Source organism: Saccopteryx bilineata, chromosome 4 (assembly GCF_036850765.1).
Source record: "Saccopteryx bilineata isolate mSacBil1 chromosome 4, mSacBil1_pri_phased_curated, whole genome shotgun sequence".
Taxonomy (NCBI): domain Eukaryota; kingdom Metazoa; phylum Chordata; class Mammalia; order Chiroptera; family Emballonuridae; genus Saccopteryx; species Saccopteryx bilineata.
The window spans coordinates 214718351-214744363 of record NC_089493.1 but is presented as its reverse complement, the minus strand read 5'-3'; positions in this window follow the sequence as shown (position 1 = coordinate 214744363).

Below are 26013 nucleotides of genomic sequence, written 5' to 3'. Positions count from 1 at the left end.
AAAATCCCATTGGAGACAGAAGTTATAGTCTCTTGGGGTAAAGAATGTGTGCCTATTAATAAAACAGACAAGTTAAACTTAGTGAATTGGACACATGCATCTATCTTGCACCCTCTTGATCTATCAATAAAATGAGATTAAAGGACAAAAGAGATATGAACTGATAATCATAATCAGAATGTGAGAGGATACAACAGTAGATAGAGCAAGGCATTTTAGATGATAGAAATAAATAAAAACATTGGCAGAGGTGGAAAAACTCATTCAAAGTGTGCACAAATGGCAACCTCAATGAGAAACAAGTCACATTTTGCTACGGGACCATAGAGAGTCTTGAAATCAGACACTTGGTATCATTAAAGACAGAAATAAATCATAGAAATGAAAACAGGGGGATTGGTAGACATTTCTATGACAAGATACTAGAACTGCATGTTTCTTGTTCCCTCTTCGATGTTAATATGACACAGCAGTTTATTTAATGAAAAAATTGAACTGAAGAGGCTAATGTGAATGGTGGAAAGGAAGATACTATATTAAAAACAGTGAAATGAAATAAAAGTCTTTAAACTGAATGGTAACATTCTGATCTCCATGAACTGCTTGGTTGTAAGAAGCAGGTTACAGATAAGAGAGTAGAGATTTCTCTGGAATCTCTGAACTGTCACAGAGTATCTGTCTGTATCTCTCCACAGAGACTGATCTAAATCACACATCTAGAGGGTTGTGTATCTAGCCAGCAGTGAAACCCACCAACTGACTTATTTCACTTTACCCAGTTTCTAAACAATTTTGTGTTTCACTTTTCAATGTGAATGGCAGCAACTCAACAGATATCTGAGTGTAGCCTCCAAAAAAGAAGGCAGAGGAGAGAAAGAGAGAGATACACACAGAGAGAAAGCAACTCAGAGGAAAATATAGATAAGATAGGAAACAGAAGAAATGCACCCTTCTCCCACCACAAAGCCATTAATAAATCTTTAGAAAGCTGAGAAAATACACTGTATTTGTGAACGAAGAACAATATAGCACACACATACAAACACTTAAAAACAAGACAAAACAAAAAAAAGCTATTGGAAATTAAATATAGATAGCCAAAGTAATAAAAGAAATAAAAAGTTTAAAAGTTAATGCCATTTTCCAGAAAAGGGAAGAAAAAAACAAAGAAATGGACAAAAGGTAAGAAAGATTAGAAGACCAATCTAGAAAGACCAATATCTGACATGTAAAATTTCCAGAAAGACAATGGGAGGAAAAAATGAACAAAGAAATCATGTAGGAAAATTTCCCAGAATTAAAGAACATATATTTCCACATTGAAAGAGCCCACTGAATGCCCAGCAGAGGGTTGACAAAAGATCTAACCCAGTACACCTCACTGTGAAAATTCAGGACAACAAGATAAAAAAGATTCTTTAAAATTCAAGAGAGGAAAAATAATTTGTATACAAAGGATTAATAATTATAATGGTATCAAATTTCATAGTAGCAATAATGGAAGCTCATAATTCTATATCCTTTCAAACTATAAATTAAGTACACAATGAAACAAATATATTTTGCATACTAGATCTCAGAAAATTTGCTTTCAAAGCATCCTTTTACATAGAAGCTTCTTATACAAGCTCTAACGAAGTGTCAACCAAAATAGAAAAAGACATGGAAACCAGGACACAGGATTCCATGCAGAAGAGGTGAGGAGGGAGCACCTGGGATGACCACAGAGTAGCACAGATAGAGGACAAAATACCTAGAAAGGAGAAGGAGGGTGGAGGGTTCTAGAAGAGCTGGGGCAAAAGACCACTGTCTTTCAACTGACTTAAAAATGTCCAGGTTCTTATTTTTTTTAATTTCATCAAATATAAAGTTAAGATAAATAATGTTCTTTTATAAAGATGCTATATGCAATCAGATAGCTTTGGATATTGAAGAAGGCAGGATTCATATTGCCTAGAAGGCAGTTTTCATGGAAGAAGATGAATTTTGAAGGATGAGCATGGCGGAGACTGTCAGTTGTTAGCGAGCATCTGTGTACTCCTCTGCATGGAGCAGACTACCTTGCTGTTAACTGGGCCCATGTGATTGGGTTATGGCCAAAGGGATGTGAATGCAGGAGATGTAATTAATTTTAGGCCTGGCCCTTAAAATAGTCCCGCAAAATTTTGTGGTCTTTTCTTTTTCTGAGACAGCAACCTTTTGGGGACAGATAGTAAAAAGGGGGCCTGATCCACATTTGATTTTGCTTGAATGAGAAATAAACTTTATATGTTAAACCACTGACATTTTGTATTTTTTAACACAGCATGCTTCATACATAAGCTATATGGAAGGTAAGAAGCAGTGTAGTATAGTAAAAAAAAAAAAAGGGAATTCTGACTGAGTTCAAATTCTGGCGCTACTACTTACTATCTGTGAAATCTTTGCCAAGTTAATTTTAATGTTTCTGAACCTCACTTCCATCACCTCAAAAATCAGGGTAGCAATGGCACCTATCTTGTAGAGTTACTGTGAGGATTAAATAAGTTAGTATGAGAGGTACTTAAGAGCAATTTTTAGCACAGAGTACCAGTAAGTTTTATGTGTTTGTTATCACCATATTTCCCCATGTATAAGACACACCTTAATTTTGGGGCCTGGAATTTGAAAAAAAAAGTATTACATAAAGTTATTGAACTCAAGTTTTATTCATCATAAAATTCATGCAACTCCTCATCATTGTCAACACTCCCATCCATTAGCTTGTCCTCATCTCTATCTGAATCACCGTCTTCATATATTGCCTCATTCTCAGTTCTATCTATGTCATTAGAAATGCCACAACCACTGTATAAGATGCACCCAGTTTTAGACTCCAAATTTTTTGAAAAGGGGTACATCTTATACATGGGGAAATACAGTATTATTATCTCAAAAACAGGGAAGCAAGGAATGGCATTCCAGGAGGAAGTAATCGAATGAATTGGGATGACAAGTTCTTTTTGAGGTGTGGCATGTGAAGTAGGGGGATATAAAGATTGTTAGGATGTGTAGGTTAGTGTATTTGTTTGTATTTAATCATGGAAGCAGACACTAAAAATGATATGAAATACAGGATTTGTTACAGGGATCAGACTTCACATAATTTTGGGAGCTGGGGAAGGAGTCTATGGGAAGTTGTCACCGCTCCTTGAAAGTCAGCAGAACTGGCAATTGGGGAAAGAAGCTGAATGCCAAGAGGGGGAGAGTGAAGACAAATGCTGCAATGAAAGCAACTATCACCACCTTTAACCTGAACAGTGAGCAGCTCACAGAAGGATCATAGGTGACCCAGCAGGTTTAGTGTCAATATACGTGAGTGTCAGTGGAGCCTGGTACCCTACATTGACTTTCAGAACATAAAGGCTCCTACTTCACTCTTGGCTTCCAAAGCCCAAAATTTTCTCTTGAGGTCAACTCATTCAGAATCAACAAAATATAGACTTTGGAAAATGTAGGTCCAAGATTAGGATCAAATTGTGGAGAAATGTTGGATGCCAAACTGGTGAATTTGGGTTTTTCTGTATTGGCTATGGTTGAACGTTGACAAGATTAATAGACTCAGAATTGAAAGCTGTAGGACCTTGCTAAGTTGCTTTTGAGGATGTTGATATGTTGTTAGAGTTTATTTTGTTCACTATTTATTGCACACCTAGTGTGTATTTGTAAATCAATTGTGCCTCCTCTCATTACTTAGGAAGGCTCACTGCACTTCTGTTTTTCTGTTTATAAAGAATAATCTTTACCACCAGTACATTTTGATAATTCCAGGGACAGAGTGTTAGACATAGTAGATACAATTCAGTGTCATTGCCAGTAAAATAATAATAATATAATCTGTTTTTAAAGTGCTTTAGGGCCTTTGGAAGAAAGGTATTATGGAAGTAGATACAAAGTTAAAAAGGAAATTCAGGATGAATGATGCTTATATGGTGATGGCTTAATAATGTGTTTCAGAGGGACAGGTGAACTGCAGTGTTTGAGAAAAATGAATGTTGGTACTTAATGGCACCAGCTGTCCATGCTTAATCATTTTAAAGAGTGGTTCTCCTTTTTGGCAGTGGTAGAAACAAAAATGCAGTGACTCTCCAAACAGAAAAATTGCTCACAACATAATTTTTATGGAGGTAGATTTGTTCTTCTCCATCTATCAAAATTCTCTTATCTTTCTGGGTTCACATTTTCACCATTCTGTCCTCACAAACTTCTCTGTTGGCTTCAGCTAGAAGTCATGTTTTCATTCTTTAGTTTTGTGGTACTTTATAGTAGATTTTAAAAAATGATTTTCATCATTTACTGCTACCTTTCAACTGAAATATAGAGCAGGAAAAAGAATCAGAGAGATCTGGGTTAGAATCCTGATTTTCCAATAATTGTGTGATCTTAGGCAGTGTTCTTAACATCTCTTAGGCTTCAATTTCAATTTTCTTAAGTTTTGAAAAATTGCATTGCAATACCTACAGAGGTATAAAATGAATGCTAATCTCCCTCTTTCTGCCTTTTCTTTTAAAAAATTTATTACAGCACCCCCAATTGGTTTTTATCACTCTAAAGATAAAAGTATTATCTTAATCATTTGTTAAAATGAACAAACAAAAATATTTTAATCAATCATTGTTGACTCCCTCTCTGCAGTTAGATGTCTGACTGCAGGCATTCAACACAATGGCATGGTGAATAGATTGAAAAACATGGAAGCAACCCATTCTAGTTTGGGTTCCTAATGAATAATACTGCTTGAAACAGGGCAGATGCTTTCTCCTGAATCTTGGTACACACCTTGCAAGGGTATTTGTTTCATCAGAGATTTAGACTGCATGTCATGGAGCTTCTATGGTGACATCTTCTGCTGAAGGTTAAACAAAATCTAAAGTACTTCTGGAGAGAAGAGAGAAGAGCTTTTAAGGTTTCCCCACTCCTAATATCCCCCAGGGCCCAGGGGAAGCTTTCAGATGGAGAGCAAGATGAAGCATTGGCTCCCAGAAGTCCACCTTCTTGTCTTGAGCAGAATATCAAAGCAAAACGCGGCCTCGCTGAGAGAGCTTCCTCCCATGCTGGGCTGTGCTGAAAGACCACTAGTAACCCCACCAATTCATGTCCAAGTGGCATCAATCATGTGGGTCACACAATACCTGACTGTAAAGTATGACATTATCTCTGAGTAGGAAGGTGCTAATAATAATAATCATTAAAAAAAAGAAAATCTCTCGGCATGGCCCCTGCCAGCTGAGGACCTTTCCTGGATCTGTCATATTTGTTCTGAACATGAAAGGCTTAGCTATTCCCTTGCCGGCCCATACATCACGGGGCCTGTCATGAGCTTCTGCAGGACCAGTTCACACAACTCAGAACAGCAGCTGCTGGATGGCTTTGGGGAGCCTGACTCGAGAAACAGTTGCTGGGGTACCAGGACCACAAGCATTCCTGCCGAGAACGCCTTCCTGTTGTGCTGCCCTGCCACTGCCCTCGTGAGTCACCACGAGCAGTAAACTGCTGTCACTGAGATGAAAGGCCCCTTCCTCTGATCTCTCCACTACAAAATTACTTCAGTGCCACACTGTATTTTATGTCAATACCTATTTTATTTTTCAAAATTGAAAAAGATATAAGTACATTGTTCCCTGAATTCCTGATGCTCTGAGTAACCTAGCAACCGAGTATGCCACATAGCACACAACAGAATATTATGCTCTCCACTCAACAAGCAAGCGGCACAGATTTCCCTTGCAGATGATTTAGGCTAAATTAACGCTTAATAGTTGCTATTAATATTAAAAATAATAACCTCCATTTTTCATTTCTTAGAGCTAGATTTTTAGGGAATAATGCTTGGTTCTAATTGTACAAGGAGGAGAGTGTTTTTTACTGAGCCTACATCTTCCTAGCGATTTTCATGGGATTTAGGCAGCCAGCAGCATGCTGCAAAGTGATAATCACATGAAACAGGAGAATACATTCAGGACATTTAGAAACCATGCAAAATTTTCAAGTTCAAAATTGACTCACGCTTTCTACCTCTGGGAAGATGCTGTCAGTAAGGGGCTTATGTGCACTGATCAGATTGTTTAAGCCATGCTGCCACTGCCCCTGATTTTCAGAGAAGGCTGCCAGGAAGCCCTCTGGCAAGAAGCTGAGGACAAGAATAAAGGTGGGGCAGGAGTCAGGGTCAGGGAACAGTTCAAGGAGCTCTGAGCTGAAAGAACATGGGCGAGGTCATGGCACAGAGCAAGAGTCTGCTGCAGAGTGACAGAGGTGACAGGGAAGAGAAGAAAGGCTAAAACAGAAGTTGGACAAAACAAAGGAGAAAAAGAGGACTCCAGGAATCTCCAGGAATAAGGAGATAGAGCGTGAAACATGTAGAATCATGAAACAGGAGGTGGGCGGGCTGTTTTTATTTATAACAGACCGGAAGTTCACAAGCTTGTGGATAAGTGTCCATTGTAGCTTCGTGCCCACTTGCCATTCACTTTAGATTTCCTTTTAAGTTGATTCGCCTATTCTGTTTTTTTTTTAAATCAGCTGCTTAATTAAACACACACACAGTTTTCATTAATGAGGCCTTGTGAATAATTCACTGTTTACTCGCTCCTTTCCCTCCCTTTAAAAGCAATCAATTAATTGGTAGCTTCTTTCCTGAGCCACTGGAACTTTTAAGACGCCTATGCAACTTTCTTAGAACTCAGACCTCAAAAAGAACCCTTCAAAAGTCCTGCTGTTTTTCTCCTTAACAAGTCACCTCAATCTGAAGAACTAAGGGTCTTTCATTTTAAGTATGTCCTGCTGCTTTTTAATAATCTATGGGTGAATTAGGCATTTTTTGCCTTCTGGTTGCAGCTTTTGCAAATAATGTTTCCTTCCTACCATGAAGAAAATATTTCTGAGACCCTGAACAACCTGTTAAGTAAAAAAAAGTGCCCAGTGACTCACCTAAACTGAATTAACTTTGTTTGTAGGTATCAATATAAAGCTGCTTCTTGATTTTTCTTAATTAGAACTAAAATTTAAGAGCATATTTTCCTTGTCAAGAGGCCAAGGCAATTTTACTTAGTTAGAAAGTCTTTTGATATTGTAGTCAGGAACAGCTTTTCCTGTGTCTGGTTTCTACGTGCTCACAGTCTGTGACGATTAAGTAGCAAACCATTTGGCTGCACTCCTTGCCACCGGGGAACTGACAGGACACTAAATATCACTGCAGTGCAGCAAAGCATGGAGATGCTCCCAGGACAGCAGAGCTGAAACATGAGCACAATACGTAAGCCTTTGACTGGATAGCAGATGGGTGGTGGAAGTCCAGGAATCAACAACAATGTGAAATTGCACAGTATTTGGATTCCCTCAATTTTAAGAAAAGTATTTTAGAAAGCAGAAAACTAGTGTGATGATTTTTTCCGTGGAAGAATTGAAGAGACAGCTGCTTTAAAAAGAGGCTACATTGATGTAAGTGCCCAAACACTTATAAAAGCCAGACCACCCATGGGGATGTGTTCTTGTCAAAGCCACAGTGGAGTGACCTGTGCACCCCCGGTTTCTGTTGCTGACGTGATGGGAGAGGAGGCTGGGAGAAATGGCTTCCTTCTGAATTTGCAAAAGCCCTTCAGGACAGATTAGAATCAAACTCTTGTTTCAGGTGTGGAATTATAGGGAGGGTGTGACACAAGGGTTGCTTCAAAAGAAGTTGTTTACTTTCCCCTATTCTAAAATGCTTTCTGTTAAAACACCACTCTTACAAAGGGAAAACATCAAGAGTGAAACTGAGAAATCTGAGGCCAGATTATGAAGACCACTGACTGAAATGTGCACGGTTTTAGTGCATTGTAGCGAGAGGTAAGGATTGAGAAAGTCACTGTCAGTGAGTAGATCAGGGCCCTTGTTTTCATCTGAAAATAGCTGTGAACAGATGGACATTGGTTTTAAAAAAGATAGAGTGACTTTAAAATCAAATTTTAACTTTGTGAGGTTTATATGGTAAAATACAAGGCTATGAAAAATATCCAATGCTACAAAAAATCCTTCAAAGTTATTATCTAGAGAGCTCAAAAAATGGTCCTCCTAGGCTTATAGCAGGATGCTGTAGGTAAGTGAATATGACCCCTCACCTGTGACTGAAGGGCCCTGTGTCACCCCAGAATGAAGGTGACCTTAGCCATACTGCAGTTTTATACCACGAACTTGAAACTATCTCTCAAGTTTAGGGTGAGATGGGCATCGTTTGTCCTCAGTGAATTTTAATGCTTTTCAGGGTGGTTCCTGCTTCTTTCTTCTGCAGGTCCCTCCCTTCCCAGGGATGCAGTACCCTCATTAGGACATTACAGTGTCATTACATTAGGACATTACAGATGTCACTCTGGCTGTCACACAGTTGAGTATTTCTTAAAAGCAGACACTTGGAGTGGGTATCATTTAACCCGAAGAAATGCAATGTTAGTGATGGCATCCTGGGCATCTGCGGGGAGGCCCTTCCTGCGGAGGACCAGTCGGCGAGCGCGGGCCCACACGTCATCTTTGCCAGCATGATACCTGGGGGCAGAGCCATTCCCTCTGTCAGCTGAGTGCCAAAGGTCTTACAGCACATACCATGTTGCCAAATTCTTTATCAGTATATTCAATTTAGTAAAAATCTATTATTTTAGACATAAAATTTTGTCTATTTACAGATACTGCCTTGTGTTTAAAGTTAAGATAGCAGAAACCAACTTTAGAAACCATCTTGAGGAACACTTGACAAAAAGATGACAGGCAATACAGATATCATTCACTCTGGTTAGAAGTCAACAGACTATGCTTAAGAAAGCACTGAGGCAGTAGAGGGTCATACAATATGTTGAAAAGTTACTTAAAATAGTACAATATTTAAGCAATATATTTTCTTAAAAATATGATTATGGTTTAATTCTGAAAACCAGCAAAAAACTAAAAACCAAAACAAGTCTCTTTTGTGATTCCAAATTAGATATTATCATTAATATGTTAAAAAAAATGGTACTAATTTTCTTTTATCCATCTCCCCACTCCTTTCTCAGTTTTCTCTTTAACTCATTGGAATGGGTTAGACATATGCCAGCAGGACAGGGTGCCTTTACACTGTGCCTACCCCATGGAAGCTGTTCCTGGCTTCAGAGAGGGAGACACGATGACTCCAGGACACCGTGGCTGGCAGCACTGCCAACTGTCCCCTGATACTGGGTGTGCAGAGTGGACATGTATGATAAATGTGTTTGCAGCTGCGTAAGAAATAAATCTTGCTTTTTAGTGCTCCCATAGCAGCTTTTGTTTGCAATTTTGTCTTTGTGTGTGTGTTTACTTTCTTGACTTTTGAGAGAGGAAGAGAGAGAGCAGGAGAGAGACAGGAATATCTGTTCCTGGATGTGCCCTGACTGGGGATCAAACCATCAACCTCTGCACTTCCTGCTGGCACTCTGATCAACTGGGGTACCTGGCCAGGGCATGAGTTAGGTGTGTCTTAAAATTCAAGTGAGGCAGTTTGCCTGGATTTTGTGTCAGATGTGAAGAAACATGCAAATGAAGACTGCATTGTCTTCATAAAAATGATTTTCATTTTTATGTCCTGAATCCAGAGCACTGAGAGCACGTGAGTTGGGAGGGTCCGCCACGCCATACCTCGGGAGTCCAGGATGCCTGGCGAGGAGAGACTGTGCTTTCCCCTTGTTCCTGAATAATTCAGGGAATTTCCTCAGAGCCCTTATTTCTTTTCTTCTTTGTGGGAAAAGGTTTAAAAGCTCTTTCTTATCACAGTAAAGATTTTGAAATAAAAATAATTTTTCAAACCAGAAAAAGAAAAAAGTTGAGTAAGAAAGTTTGTAAATTGTCATGCAGCCTGACCTAAGCCTTTTGCATTGACATATTTAAAACATATGTAGGAAAAAGAATCAGGAAAATTGAAGAGATATTTTTGTTTAAAAAATATTGTTCCCACCCTGAATTTAAGCATAAATTTCAGTCATATTTTTTTCTGTGTTTTTGAATTGTCATGATAAAAATGTCAACTATGGAATAAATGGCTGATACAAAAAGTTGATTAGTTTGTGGTTTTTAAATGTTTCTAGTTTCTTTCATTCAAGGAGCACTAATCAACATACAAATACTGGGACAAACTAGAGACCTGACTTCTAAGTTGGAAAAATAGCTATGGACTCATTCTCTTGTGTTCAGCAGCTGGGAAATGGAGTCCCGTGTGTGTGTGTGTGTGTGTGTGTGTGTGTGTGTGTGTGTGCGCGTGCGCGCGCGCGCGTGCGCATTTATATGGCTTCTATTAAGAGATACTTGTCAGTTGATGTGTTTAAGTCTATGGATATTGTTTTCTAATAATTTATAATACTATAGTGTGTATTTACCTACTTTGTGATGCTTGGAAATCTGTTTATTTTTTCAGGAATTGCCGATAAAAGTTAGCATTTTCAAGGCAGATTTACTTCAGACAATGACAACAACAACAAAAACAAAGCAACAAAGCAAACAATATCAATAACAAACAAGACCACTGCACCCTGAAAAATACATCCACACATATGCAAACAAAGCTTTTACTAGTTAATCTCATTAGTTCTAGCCACAAGTTGCAAATAAATGAGTTAAGTGTCAGAGGAATATTCTTCTCTGGCCGTCTCCCTACAGGGTCATTTGTTTGGCAGCAGGACAATGCCAGACACATGTTAACAGGGTTAATTGCAGCCACATGTAGGTGTTCTTCTTCAATGACAGGGCACTGCTTTAAAATTGATCTGCACACTGTTGAAGGACTAATTCTGGGCTTCCTTTCAGCCCCATCCTCACCCTGTGACAGACTGCTGCTACCTACAGCTCCACAGACTCAGTTGTCTGGGTTTGCGTGAAGTGTGGGAACAAGTGTAGGGCTGGGTCAGAGGGCAAGGAGCCAATGTCGGTACATGTGTGTCTCTGCTTTTGTGTTGGCCCTGGCTTCGTCCTACTTTATGCAGATTTCACCTCTGCGAGATCCAGCTTGTGCCATATGGGATTCCTGTGTATTACTAGTGAGGACACATGCCTGTGGGAACTATTCTAATGAAGTACCCACCCAGACACTGCTGCCTGAACTATTGCTTTTCCCAGGAGAATTTTTGTAAGGGGGCTTAGTGTTGACGTCTGGGGGCAAAGACATTCTCAATGTGTGGGAAAGAGCTGTGTGTCTGGTTCTTTACAGAGGGTGTGGATGGAAATGGGAAGTTTTAGGGTAGAATTTTTCTGAAAAAAAGTGTACTTTGTTTTTTCTTTGTATTTTCCCCCTTAACCCCCCCTCTGCCCTTTGTTCTTTTATTACCATTATTTTTGTGTAAGGTCTTGTGTATTTTTCTTTATCACTTCAATTTTGCTTTTCTTCCATCTAATTATGCTTAATTTTAAAATACTACACTTGGATTTTCTCTCTGGTAGATTCAGTTGTTTATCTGTGGCTACAAATTATATTTTCTTTGCTGCATTCTTTATCAACCCTTATATATTTTATCTTCCTCTCTTTCTATGTGCTATAACTTTGTGCATTTTTATCTTTCAGCATTGACACTCTTTTCCCTCTCTTTTTAAACACCCTGCTGTTTTTAACTGTCATATGCTTTCATTTCATTATTTTTTATAAAAGTATTCATTTTATAGAATGCTAAATAAACAAAAGACATTGTCTTTCTTCTTTATTTTTCATTCAATCTTTTCCTCCATCCTTACCCTACTTTAAGGTATTTCATTTTTTAAATTTAGTTTTCTAATCTCAGATGTAATTCTTGCTTTTCATTTCATGAATATGTTCATGCATGAATCCCAATTTCTTCCTACTCCTTTCTCTTTTTATAAATATATTTTTTCTAGTTTAAGTAAAGCGTATTATTTATGATAAATTTTATTTTTGCTATATTTTAATACTTAGTACTCTCTGTATATTGCTACTACTTTTCAGAGCTTGAGCTTGAGTCTTGAATAGTTAAAGGAGTGCATAACTTGTAGTCAGATAATATGTATAGAGACATAACTCTGTCTGTAGATATAGGCATACTTATGCCACTTATTCATTACTTAGTGAATTTATTAAATATATCTCAATGTCTAGTCTGTGTCAATGATTAGCCTGACTTCAGAATTCTCAATTTGAAGTAACCCTCATATAGACTGGCTGATTCATTTTGGAGAGGCATTCAGGCTTTCTTCAACAAGAGGAACAATTACGTACCATGACCATTTTCCTGATGACAACTTTTTAAAGTTGTCCCTAGGGAAAAAAAATATCAAGAGCTGAGACCTACAAGGTTGCCTCTGGATTATGTTTTATAACATCAATTAAATTGCTTGTCTGTTTTCAAATAACTTTGACCTTTCATAAAGACATATTCCTGGAGTTAGTCTAACTTTGAATGTATAGCTGGAGGTGAACTGGTAGCTGGGGCTGCTTTTCCTAACCTGTGTATGGTATGTTTTAGTAGGCTGAGTGGCCTCTTGGCTTCTCCACATACCTGTGCTGTACATACGTGGTACTCTACAGTTAGAAATTTATTCCTTTTGCTCACTCAGTCAGTCCTTCCTTAAGCTAGAAGTGGAAGTGGCAGTCCCAATGTCTGTGCACTTTACCATCTATGTGTGACCTGGCCTATGGTTGTTGTGCCCACGTTTTTGGTGTGTAGCTTCACTAGTTTCTTAGCCTGTGACAGAGGAGAAGGAGCTATATTAATGGGCAGGGAGGAATTGTTGGAGTTTGAATACTCCTGAAAACCTGGCTTAATTCCCGGCATTCTCTTAAACCTCAGAACAATGAGGTTTTAACTTTCAGTTCTTATTTTGCAGGGGTTATAAAATATACTGTTATGGGATAGCCAAGAAAGGAGAAGAGAAGTGACAGCCAGAGGTGGAGACGGGTCAGAGAACCTTAAAAGTAGGCATAGATCTGCTACTGCTTTGTAATGATTCCTATCACAACCTTGGATCAAAAAGAGGTTAATTTGGTATAGACTGTTTTTATAATGCTTATAATGTTAGAGCAGCAATGCAGGTAAATAAAAATTTTGGTGCCTAAAAATAAATCAATACATGAGATTATGTACTAAAGGGTCTGGCATAGAGAAGCGGAATAAAATATACAGTGTGTCCGTAAAGTCATGGTGCACTTTTGACTGGTCACAGGAAAGCAACAAAAGACGATGAAAATGTGAAATCTGCACCAAATAAAAAGAAAACCCTCTCAGTTTCTGTAGGATGATGTGGCAGCATGTGCGCATGTGCAGGTATTGATGTAACACCGTGTATACAGTGGAGCAGCCCACGGCCATGCCAGTTGAGATATGGACGGTACAGAGGAAAGTTCAGTGTGTTCTGTGGCTCGCTAAATTCGAATCCGTGACCAAAGTGCAATGTGAATATCGGCACGTTTATAACGAAGCACCACTACATAGGAATAACATTACTCGGTGAGATAAGCAGTTGAAGGAAACTGGCAGTTTGGTAGAGAAACCCCGTTCTGGTAGGCCATCAGTAAGTGACGAATCTGTAGCGGCTATACGGGATAGCTACCTAAGGAGCCCTAAAAAATCTGTGCATGAACCCACATTGAACTGCACTGAATAGGTATGAAACTGGGAGAGTTTTCCTTTTATTTGGTGTAGATTTCACATTTCTATCGTCTTTTGTTGCTTTCCTGTGACCGGTCAAAAGTGCACCATGACTTTACGGACAGACTGTATAACCCCTTTTTCCTGTATGGTTTCATTTGAAGTAGGTTATTTTTTTTAAAGATGTTGTTCTCTAAAGAGAGATATTGCTATACTTCAGTTTATTAGTGCATATATTCATGTTCTTTAGGGACCACCTTCCTGGAACCGATTTATATTTCATTATCTTTTTCTAGAATAAAGTCCATTATTGTTCCAGACATCACCTAAGGATGTTCAGTAGCTAGAGAAGTATTCTTTCAAGTTCCATCAGGAAGCAATGCTAGTGAAAGTCAATTTCTGGCCAAAAGTACACATCTCCCTATATGTTCAGGGAAATGGTCATTGATGAATATATAACAGACATTATTTCCATTATGTTAAAAAGAAAAGAAAGTAAAAGAAACAGACTTGAGTTACAAACCACCTTCCTGGATCTCTGTGAGTGCCCAGTAAAGCTCTCATACATGGCCTGTTTAGGTTTGCAGTGCTCAGCAGTAGATTTTCTAACCAACCACAAGTAATCTCTTCATTATCTCTCTCATTACCTTGGCTGCACAACACTCCAATCATCTTCCCATCAAGGATTTTAGAGAGAAAGAAAACCATACCTTTAATCACTTTTTTTAATCAACAAACATTTAATATAGAGAATGGTTTTTAAATTTGCATTTTGACTCAAACCCATGTCAATGTGACTATATGATTTAGGTTCAATTCAGATTTTAAAAAGCACATAAGGTTCCTGACTTGTAGTGGCACAGTGGATAAAGTATCGACATGGAATGCTGAGGTTGATGGTTCAAAACCCCAGGCTTGCTGGTCAAGGCACATGCAAGAAGCAACTACGAGTTGATGTTTTTTACTCCTCTCCTCTCCTCTCCTCTCCTCTCCTCTCCTCTCCTCTCCTCTCCTCTCCTCTCCTCTCCTCTCCTCTCCTCTCCTCTCCTCTCCTCTCCTCTCTCTCTCTCTCTCTCTCATTCTTTCTCCCTCTTTCCACTTTATAAAATCAACTAAAAATATTTAAAGAAAAGCATAAGGAAAATAAAAAAATAATCCCCACTGTACCCAATTTTGCTTTCTTTTGTCATTTATTCAAACATAGTGAAGCTCATTAGTATAGTAAGATAGTTTTGTAAAAAAGCTTTGTTTAGGGTAGCTTCAGAGTTGTATTATGTGTTTACAAGAATACCATAATTCAAAATGGATTGGGTGACATTTGAAGATGATTTGGGCAGGGCTTCATCCTGTTCCTTGATAGAAGAAAAGAATTTATAGTATACAAATGGGATAGCTTCCTCCTCCTTTCACCTACATTGCTGAAATAACTCGAAGGTTCATCTGCATGCAACAGGACCCTTCTTTGGCTTGTCTAGTGCTGGTTATCATGTTAGATCTTATACTTTCAATTTAGGTAACAGCCAAATTAAAGACATTTGTTTTACCGCAGGAGCTTGCATAGAGAGGTACAGAGTGCTAAAAGACTCTGTATACAAATCAGCCTGTACCAATATCCTAAACTTGCTCTATAAAGGATGATATTTATATTCATCCTTTCAATAGAGGAATCTAAGCCCTGATTTTCCATTGTCAGAGTGATAAGCTACTATATAGACTCAACTCACACAGCCACTGATCCCCCAAAAAGGACAGCAAATGAAGAAGAGAGATTAAGGTCATTGATTGGAAGCTACATTGATCTTTATGGATACAGGGTACATTGGCTAAAGAAAGTTCTTTTATTTTCAAAACTATTATACCAAGGAAGAAAGCTTGAACATGCCACTACAAAAAATAAATTTGAAACACAGCTAAGTCAATTAAAGAGATGACTAAATTTTTTGGACTCCCAGAAAGAATGAAGTATTCTTTTTATAAAGGAAATAATGCCCTTCCATGCCCAAGGTTTCCATGATCACTTTTTTTACATCAAGGTTTTGTTGAGCTGCCACATGTGTGTACACATGCCATGTGTTTACATGTAAAAGATACTTCTTTATTCAATACACTAGGTCAGTTTTATTTACTGATTCTGTATCAGTGCTTCTGAATTTTCCCATTTAGAGAGACTAAAATCATTTGAGCAAGGTGAAACCTTAAAAACACTTTTATTCTGTGAAGAGAAATAAAACTCTTCTACTGTTCCTATGAATTGTTCCTTACTTCTAATATGTAATGTATGTGAGAATCTCCTGAAATAGTGGTTTTTCTCATTCACATGTTTGGAAGGACCAAAGTAGCTACTGAAATGTCACTATTTGAAAAACATATTTTACACAAATGTGACTCATAGGTCTCCAGTATTTATTCTCCACATTGCATTGGAGGATGCATCATAGAGTGCAGAACATAGATAAGAGATAACCTCAAAACATTTAACTAACAAGGCTGTGGCTAGGTGCTGAAACCTTCAAGATTTAAAAAATGCCCAAATGTTGTTTTTCATTATTAAAGACATTAGAATATGATAGAGTCCATTGACACATACTGTTATTGTAATCATAGTATGGATTGAGTCTCTTCTTAGCCTAGCGCAGTTTCTCTTACTACAAGATAGTTTTTGATAGTGATTCTTGATGTATCCATTTCTGACCAGTAAGGCAAGAAAGTTATCTATGGATTGAAGTCACATTAAATATTTTCAGAACTGGGATAAAAATGAAGTATGATTCAACTTGAATTTTGAGTATATTTGTTTCCTGTTGTTGCATAACTAATGATCACAAACTTAGCAGCTTAAGATAACACTCATTTTTTTAGCTAACATAGGTCAGAAGTCTGGCATAGCAAAGCTGGGATTTCTTTTATTCAGTGAAAGGAGGAGAGGCAGAGAGACAGCATAGGTGCCACTGGGGTCCATCCAGTAAGCCCACTAGGGGGTGATACTGTGCCCATCTGGGACATTGCTATGTTGCTCAGCAACCGAGCTGTTAGCACCTGAGGTGAAGGCCATGGAGCCATCCTCAGTGCCCGGGGTCAACTTACTCCAATGGAGTTATGGCTGCAGAAGAAAGAGAGAGAGAGAGAGAGAAAGAGAGAGAAGCAAGAGGCAGAGGGGTGGGGAAGCAGATGGGCACCTCTCCTGTGTGCCCTAACCAGGAATTGAACCCAGAATATCCACATGCCAGGCCAATGCTCTACCACTGAGCCAATCAGCTAGGGCCATAACTGGAATTTCTAATTGGCATCTCATAAGCCTAAAATCAAGGTATCTGTGGGTTGTGTTCTTTCAAGCTCCCATGCTTGTGGCAGAATTCAGTTTCTTGTGGTTACAGGAAAAGATTTCATTTCCTTTCTGGCTGTCAGCTGGGAGCTGCTTTTAGCTCCTAGAACAATCCCCACCCCTTTCCCCCACTGTTGTGTGGCTCCTTCCTTCTTTAAATCTGCAATGGAAAATCTTCTCATGTCAAATGCGTTTCACATTTTAATTTTTTTTTTTTTTAGGTAAAGGCATGCCTATTTTTAAGGAATCACTTGATTAGGTCAGATCTATTCTGGATCTCTGGGTCAACTGACGTAGGACATAATTACAATTGCCAAAGCCCTTCAAAGCAGTACTTATGGCAGTCGTTTAATTGACTGACTGGGAGAGGGTGTGAGGATGACAGGAAGTAGAAATTTTGGGGGCCATCTCAAAGTTCTCCCTACTTCATCAAGAATAGTGTTTATCCAAATCTGGGATAATGGGGTTAATTTTTTTTTTGTTTGGGAAGAGTCCAGTAATAAAAGAAATTGGCCTTTTCCTTGATGAGCAATATCAAATCACTTAAAGATTTATTAATCTCATACGTTCATATAGAGAATCATGTTAATTTGGTTCAGTATTTCTACTGATACAGATGCAAAAATCAATATAAGTAAAGATATATACATATACCTATATCCTTATACGGGACAGACCTAACATACTAAATGTATAAGCTGACACTCGAAATGGAGTAATCTACTTAAATCAAACAACTAAAAAAATCTGCTGTTTCAGGCACCATCTTCAATGACTGATATTGAAATAGGGTGTTATATCTCAAGTTAATTTATAAATCTAATTAAGTTTCAATTAAAGCATCAAAGGTATTTTTAGGACATTCCACTTTATATGCAAGGATAAACAAGAAATAATAGTTTTTATAAAAATGTATTAATAAGGAGGAGGAGGACTTCAAATGATACTTAATAATTTGGCAAGACTACAATGATTAACACAGTGGGTCAGAGCAGGAATATAGGCTGATCAATAGAACATAATTAACAACCTAGAAAATCAGAACCATCCTGATATATTTATATACATATATGTCTTTAATATAATTTTAACATAATAAAGTTGGCATTTGAAATAACTGGTGTTGTGTTATGAGAACTGTGAACTATTTGAGAAAAAAATAGAGCTAAATTCCTTATTATACATAAAAATCAATTCCAGATTATAAAAAATATAAAGGTTAACAATGAGAATTTAAAATTATATGAGAACATAAGGTAAACAGTTTCATTATTTTGGGACAAGGAAAATCTTAAGAATGATTCCTAAGTAGAAGCCAACAAAGTTGATAAATTTAACTTCATAGAAAAGAAACTATTCTGCAAATTAGACACCATTTTTTAATTATTATTTTTTTATAAATTTTTATTAATGTTAATGGGGTGACATCAATAAATCAGGGTACATATATTCAAAGAAAACATGTCCAGGTTATCTTGTCATTCAATTATGTTGCATACCCATCACCCAAAGTCAGATTGTCCTCCATCACCCTCTATCTAGTTTTCTTTGTGCCCCTCCCCCTCCCCTCCCCCTCTCCTCCTTCCCTCCCGCACCTCCCCTCCCCCCCACCCCCGGTAACCACCACATTCTTGTTCATGTCTCTTAGTCTCATTTTTATGTCCCACCAATGTATGGAATCATGTATTTCTTGTTTTTTTCTGATTTACTAATTTCACTCTGTATAATGTTATCAAGATCCCACCATTTTGTTGTAAATGATCCGATGTCATCATTTCTTATGGCTGAGTAGTATTCCATAGTGTATATGTGCCACATCTTCTTTATCCAGTCTTCTATTGAAGGGCTTTTTGGTTGTTTCCATGTTTTGGCCACTGTGAACAATGCTGCAATGAACATGGGGCTGCATGTGTCTTTACTTATCAATGTTTCTGAGTTTTGGGGGTATAAACCCAGTAGAGGGATTGCTGGGTCAAAAGGTAGTTCTATTTTTAGTTTTTTGAGGAACCACCATACTTTCTTCCATAATGGTTGCACTATTTTACAATCCCACCAACAGTGAATGAGGGTTCCTTTTTCTCCACAGCCTCTCCAGCATTTGCTATTACCTGTCTTGTTAATAATAGCTAATCTAACAGGTGTGAGATGGTATCGCATTGTAGCTTTGATTTGCATTTCTCTAATAACTAATGAAGATGAGCATCTCTTCATATATCTGTTGGCCATCTGTATTTCTTCCTCGGAGAAGTGTCTGTTCATGTCCTCTTCCCATTTTTTTTTGATTGTTTGTTTGTTTGTTGTTGAGTTTTATAAGTTCTTTGTAAATTTTGGATATTAGGCCCTTATCTGAGCTGTTGTTTGAAAATATCATTTCCCATTTAGTTGGCTTTCTATTTATTTTGTTGTCAGTTTCTCTTGCTGAGCAAAAACTTTTTATTCTGATGTAGTCCCATTCATTTATCTTTGCCTTCACTTCTCTTGCCTTTGGAGTCAAATTCATAAAATGCTCTTTAAAACCCAGGTCCATGAGTTTAGTACCTATGTCTTCTTCTATGTACTTTATTGTTTCAGGTCTTATATTTAGGTCTTTGATCCATTTTTTTTAAAATAAATTTTTATTAATGTTAATGGATGACATTAATAAATCAGGGTACATATATTCAAAGAAAACATGTCTAGGTTATCTTGTCATTAAATTATGTTGCATACCCCTCACCCAGAGTCGATTGTCCTCCGTCACCCTCTATCTAGTTTTCTCTGTGCCCCTCCCCCTCCCCCTAACTCTCTCCCTCCCTCCCTCCTGCGCCCTCCCTCCCCCCACCCCTGGTAACCACCACACTCTTGTCCATGTCTCTTAGTCTCGTTTTTATGTTCCATCAATGTATGGAATCATGTAGTTCTTGTTTTTTTCTGATTTACTTATTTCACTCCTTATAATGTTATCAAGATCCCACCATTTTGCTGTAAATGATCTGATGTCATCATTTCTTATGGCTGAGTAGTATTCCATAGTGTATATGTGCCACATCTTCTTTATCCAGTCTTCTATTGAAGGGCTTTTTGGTTGTTTCCATGTCTTGGCCACTGTGAACAGTGCTGCAATGAACATGGGACTACATGTGTCTTCACGTATCAATGTTTCTGAGGTTTTGGGGTATATACCCAGTAGAGGGATTGCTGGGTCATAAGGTAGTTCTATTTGCAGTTTTTTGAGGAACCACCATACTTTCCTCCATAATGGTTGTACTACTTTACACTTCCACCAACAGTGGATGAGAGTTCCCTTTTCTCCGCAGCCTCTCCAACATTTGCTATTACCCGTCTTGTTGATAATAGCTAATCTAACAGGTGTGAGGTGGTATCTCATTGTAGTTTTGATTTGCATTTCTCTAATAACTAATGAAGCTGAGCATCTTTTCATATATCTGTTGGCCATTTGTATTTCTTCCTGGGAGAAGTATCTGTTCATGTCCTCTTCCCATTTTTTTATTGGATTGTTTGTTTGTTTGTTGTTGAGTTTTATTAGTTCTTTGTAAATTTTGGATATTAGGCCCTTATCTGAGCTGTTGTTTGAAAATATCATTTCCCATTTAGTTGGCTGTCTGTTTATTTTCATTTTTTTTTCATTTTTTTTTTTTTTCTGAAGCTGGAAACAGGGAGAGACAGTCAGACAGACTCCCGCATGCGCCCGACCGGGATCCACCCGGCACGCCCACCAGGGGCGACGCTCTGCTCACCAGGGGACGATGCTCTGCCCATCCTGGGCGTCGCCATATTGCGACCAGAGCCACTCTAGCGCCTGAGGCAGAGGCCACAGAGCCATCCCCAGTGCCCGGGCCATCTCTGCTCCAATGGAGCCTTGGCTGCGGGAGGGGAAGAGAGAGACAGAGAGGAAAGCGCGGTGGAGGGGTGGAGAAGCAAATGGGCGGTTTTCCTGTGTGCCCTGGCCGGGAATCTCTGTTTATTTTGATATCAGTTTCTCTTGCTGAGCAAAAACTTTTTATTCTGATGTAGTCCCATTCATTTATCTTTGCCTTCACTTCTCTTGCCATTGGAGTCAGGTTCATAAAATGTTCTTTAAAACCCAGGTCCATAAGGTTAGTACCTATGTCTTCTTCTATGTACTTTGTTGTTTCAGGTCTTATATTTAGGTCTTTGATCCATTTTGAATTAATTTTAGTACACGGGGACAGGCTGTAGTCGAGTTTCATTCTTTTGCATGTGGATTTCCAGTTTTCCCAACACCATTTGTTGAAGAGGCTTTCTTTTCTCTATTGTGTGTTGTTGGCCCCTTTATCAAAGATTATTTGACCATATATATGTGGTTTTATTTCTGGGTTTTCTATTCTGTTCCATTGGTCTGAGTGTCTATTTTTCTGCCAATACCATGCTGTTTTGATTATCGTGGCCCTATAATATAGTTTAAAGTCAGGTATTGTAATGCCCCCAGCTTCACTCTTTTTCCTTAGGATTGCTTTGGCTATTTGGAGTTTTTTATAGTTCCATATAAATCTGATGATTTTTTGTTCCATTTCTTTAAAAAATGTCATAGGAATTTTGATGGGAATTGCATTAAATTTATATATTGCTTTGGGTAATATGGCCATTTTAATTATATTTATTCTTCCTATCCAAGAACAAGGAATATTTTTCCATCTCATTGTATCTTTTTTGATTTCTCTTAACAATGCCTTGTAGTTTTTGTTATATAAGTCCTTTACATTCTTTGTTATGTATATTCCTAGGTATTTTATTTTTTTTGTTGCAATCGTGAAGGGGATTATTTTTTTGAGTTCGTTTTCTAATATTTCATTGTTGGCATATAGAAAGGCTATGGACTTTTGTATGTTAATTTTGTATCCTGCGACCTTACTGTATTGGTTTATTGTTTCTAGTAATCTTTTTGTGGAGTCCTTCGGGTTTTCGATGTATAGGATTTGATCCATTTTGAATTAATTTTCGTACAAGAGGACAAGCTGTAGTCGAGTTTCATTCTTTTGCATGTGGCTTTCCAGTTTTCCCAGCACCATTTGTTGAAGAGGCTTTCTTTTCTCCATTGTGTGTTGTTGGCCCCTTTATCAAAAATTATTTGACCATATATATGTGGTTTTATTTCTGGACTTTCTATTCTGTTCCATTGGTCTGTCTATTTTTCTGCTAATACCATGCTGTTTTGATTAGTGGCCCTATAATATCATTTGATGTCAGGTATTGTAATGCCCCGAGCTTCATTCTTTTTCCTTAGGATTGCTTTGGCTAATCAGGGTTTTTTATAGTTCCATATAAATCTGATGATTTTTTGTTCCATTTCTTTAAAGAATGTCATAGGAATTTTGATGGGAATTGCATTAAATTTATATATTGCTTTGGGTAATATGGCCATTTTAACTATATTTATTCTTCCTACCCACGAACAAGGAATATTTTTCCATCTCATTGTATCTTTTTTGATTTCCCTTAACAATGCTTTGTAGTTTTTGTTATATAGGTCCTTTACGTTCTTTGTTATGTTTATTCCTAGGTATTTTAATTTTTTTTGTTGCAATCGTGAAGGGGATTATTTTTTTGAATTTGTTTTCTAATATTTCATTATTGGCATAGAGAAAGGCTATGGACTTTTGTATGTTAATTTTGTATCCTGCAACCTTACTGTATTGGTTTATTGTTTCTAATAATCTTTTTGTGGAGTCTTTGGGGTTTTCAATGTATAGGATCATATCATATGCAAAAAGTGATACCGTTACTTCTTCTTTTCCAATATGGATGCCTTTTATTTCTTTCTCTTGTCTAATTGCTCTGGCCAGAACTTCTAGCACCATGTTAAATAAGAGTGGAGAGAGTGGACAACCCTGTCTTGTTCCTGATTTAAGAGGGAAAGTCCTCAGTTTTATGCCATTTAATATGATGTTGGCTGATGGTTTATCATATAAGGCCTTTATCATGTTGAGATATTTTTCTTCTATACCCATTTTGTTGAGTGTCTTAAACAAAAGTTGTGTTTTATTTTAAATGCCTTTTCTGCATCTATTGATAAGATCATGTAGTTTATGTTCTTTGTTTTGTTGATGTGGTGTATTACATTAACTGTTTTACGTGTGTTTAACCATCCTTGAGATTCTGGGATGAATCCCACTTGATCATGATGTATTATTTTTTTAATATGTTGTTGTATTTGATTTGCCAGTATTTAGTTTAGTATTTTAGCATCTGTATTCATTAGAGATATTGGTTTGTAGTTTTCTTTTTTTCTGCCATCCTTGCCAGGTTTTGGTATGAGGGTTATGTTGGCCTCATAAAATGTGTTTGGAAGTATTGCTTGTTCTTCAATTTTTTGGAAGACCTTCTGTAGAATAGGGACCAAGTCTTCTTTGAATGTTTGATAGAATTTACTTAGAAACCATTTTAAATACAATAAGTTATAAAATAGGAAAAGGTTATATGTATACAGCAAGTATGGTTACTACTACTACTGCATAATAAGCTTTTACAAATCAATAAGTGAAGCAATTCAAGAAGAAAAACAGAAAAAAATTACATAAAAATTTATAATAAAAAAATATAAATAACCATCCTTGGCCAGTTGGCTCAGCAGTAGAGCACCAGTTTGGCATGTGGAAGTCCCGGGTTTGGTTCCAGGTTAGGGCGCCCATCTGCTTCTTTACCCTTCTCTCTCTCCTTTGTCTCTCTCTTCGCCTCCTGCAGCCAATGCTCCATTGGAGCAAATGTTGGCCCAGGTGCTGAGGATGGCTCCATGGCCCTACCTTAGGTGCTAGAATGTCTCTGGTTGCAACAGAGCAATGGCCCAGATGGGCAGAGCATTGCCCCCTAATGGGCATGCCAGGTGGATCCTGGTTGGGCTCATGTGGAAGTTTGTCTCTCTGCCTCCCGGCTTCTGAATTCAGAAAAATACAAGAAAAATACAAATAACCTCCCTAAAATAATGCTGAGTGTAACTGATAATCAAGGAAATTATTGATAAAATTAAATCAATGACATCCTATTTTCACCTATACAACTGGCAAAATTAAAAAAAAGTTTTTTTCATTGATATGTAAAGACACATGCAGCCTCATGTTCATTGCAGCATTGTTCACAGTGGCCAGGATATGGAAACAACCAAAAAGCCCATCAATAGATGACTGGATAAAGAAGATGTGGCACATATACACTATGGAATACTACTCAGCCATAAGACATGATGACATTGCATCATTTACAGCAAAATGGTGGGATCTTGATAACATTATACAAAGTGAAATAAGTAAATCAGAAAAAAACAGGAACTGCATTATTCCATACGTAGGTGGGACATAAAAGTGAAACTAAGAGACATTGATAAGAGTGTGGAGGTTATGGGGGGAGGGGGGAAAGGGAGAGGGAAAGGGGGAGGGGCACAAAGAAAACTAGATAGAAGGTGACAGAGGACAATCTGACTTTGGGTGATGGGTATGCAACAAATTGAAAGACAAGATAACCTGGACTTGTTATCTTTGAATATATGTATCCTGATTTATTGATGTCGCCCCATTAAAAAAAAAGTTTTTATTTTAAGATTTTGAGGTCAGATGATGTCAGAGTAATGGTGGTGTGAGAGATACTCCTGACCTTTTCCCTTGAAATTTCAACAAATTGAACAATTATAATGTAGCAAAGAAACACCAGATGGGCTTAGAGGCATGCCTGAAAGATCCATGCAACAATTTGACTAAAGGTGGATGAGTTGAAAAGGGGGGTGGAAGATAAAACACATTCAGGGTGGGCTTTGGAGAGGAGAGGTGACAAACCTGGAGTGACTGGTATTTTTTTTTTAATCTGCTGTACTACAGGGAGGAGGGAAGCTTGGACTCTATGGCTTTGTCTGAGGGATACAAAGAGGAAAACTAGGAGTGACTGGATCTCCTTCTGCCAGGAGGAGCAGTAAGACAGAGGGAAAGATGGGAAAATAAACCAAAGTGGCCACAGCGCAGGTTCACAGACAGTGTTCCTGTAGTCTGCTTGTAGTCTGCACTCAGCAGAGACAGAGAAAGCTAAAGTACAGTCCTCCAGCCTCCCAGATCCCACCTCCCTCATCTTGTGGTACAAAGAGTAAAAGAGACAAACCCCACAGCTAGCTCTCCAGAATCACTCTCTCCCTTAAAGAACAGAGGTGCTCCACACCCAGTTTCCAGGTCTACTGAGACATGGAAAGAAGTGCCTGGAAGAATAAGATTACCATTGATTGCTAGAGCTGTAAAGATGAAAAGCTGAAACTGACAAGCTGAAGTTGTAAGACCAAAGCTATAAAGCCTTCACAACACACCCCACTCACCAGCGTGTCTGAGGCCCTGCCTACATCATTGCTACAGCAATATTTCAGCAGAGGACATCTCAGGAACTTGACAGAGCTAAAAGTTGTAATACAGCAAAACCTACTGAAAGAAACATCTCAAAACCAAAATTTATTTTTTCTTTATTTATTTATTTTTTTAAAATAAATTTTTATTAATGGTAATGGGATGACATTAATAAATCAGGGTACATATATTCAAAGAAAACATGTCTAGGTTATTTTGTCATCAAATTATGTTGCAAACCCCTCGCCCAAAGTCAGATTGTCCTCCGTCACCCTCTATCTAGTTCTCTGTGCCCCTCCCCCTCCCCCTAACTCTCTCCCTCCCTCCCTCCCATGTCCTCCCTCCCCCCCACCCTTGGTAACCACCACACTCTTGTCCATGTCTCTTAGTCTTATTTTTATGTTCCACCAATGTATGGAATCATGTAGTTCTTGTTTTTTTCTGATTTACTTATTTCACTCCTTATAATGTTATCAAGATCCCACCATTTTGCTGTAAATGATCTGATGTCATCATTTCTTATGGCTGAGTAGTATTCCATAGTGTATATGTGCCACATCTTCTTTATCCAGTCTTCTATTGAAGGGCTTTTTGGTTGTTTCCATGTCTTGGCCACTGTGAACAGTGCTGCAATGAACATGGGACTACATGTGTCTTCACGTATCAATGTTTCTGAGGTTTTGGGGTATATACCCAGTAGAGGGATTGCTGGGTCATAAGGTAGTTCTATTTGCAGTTTTTTGAGGAACCACCATACTTTCCTCCATAATGGTTG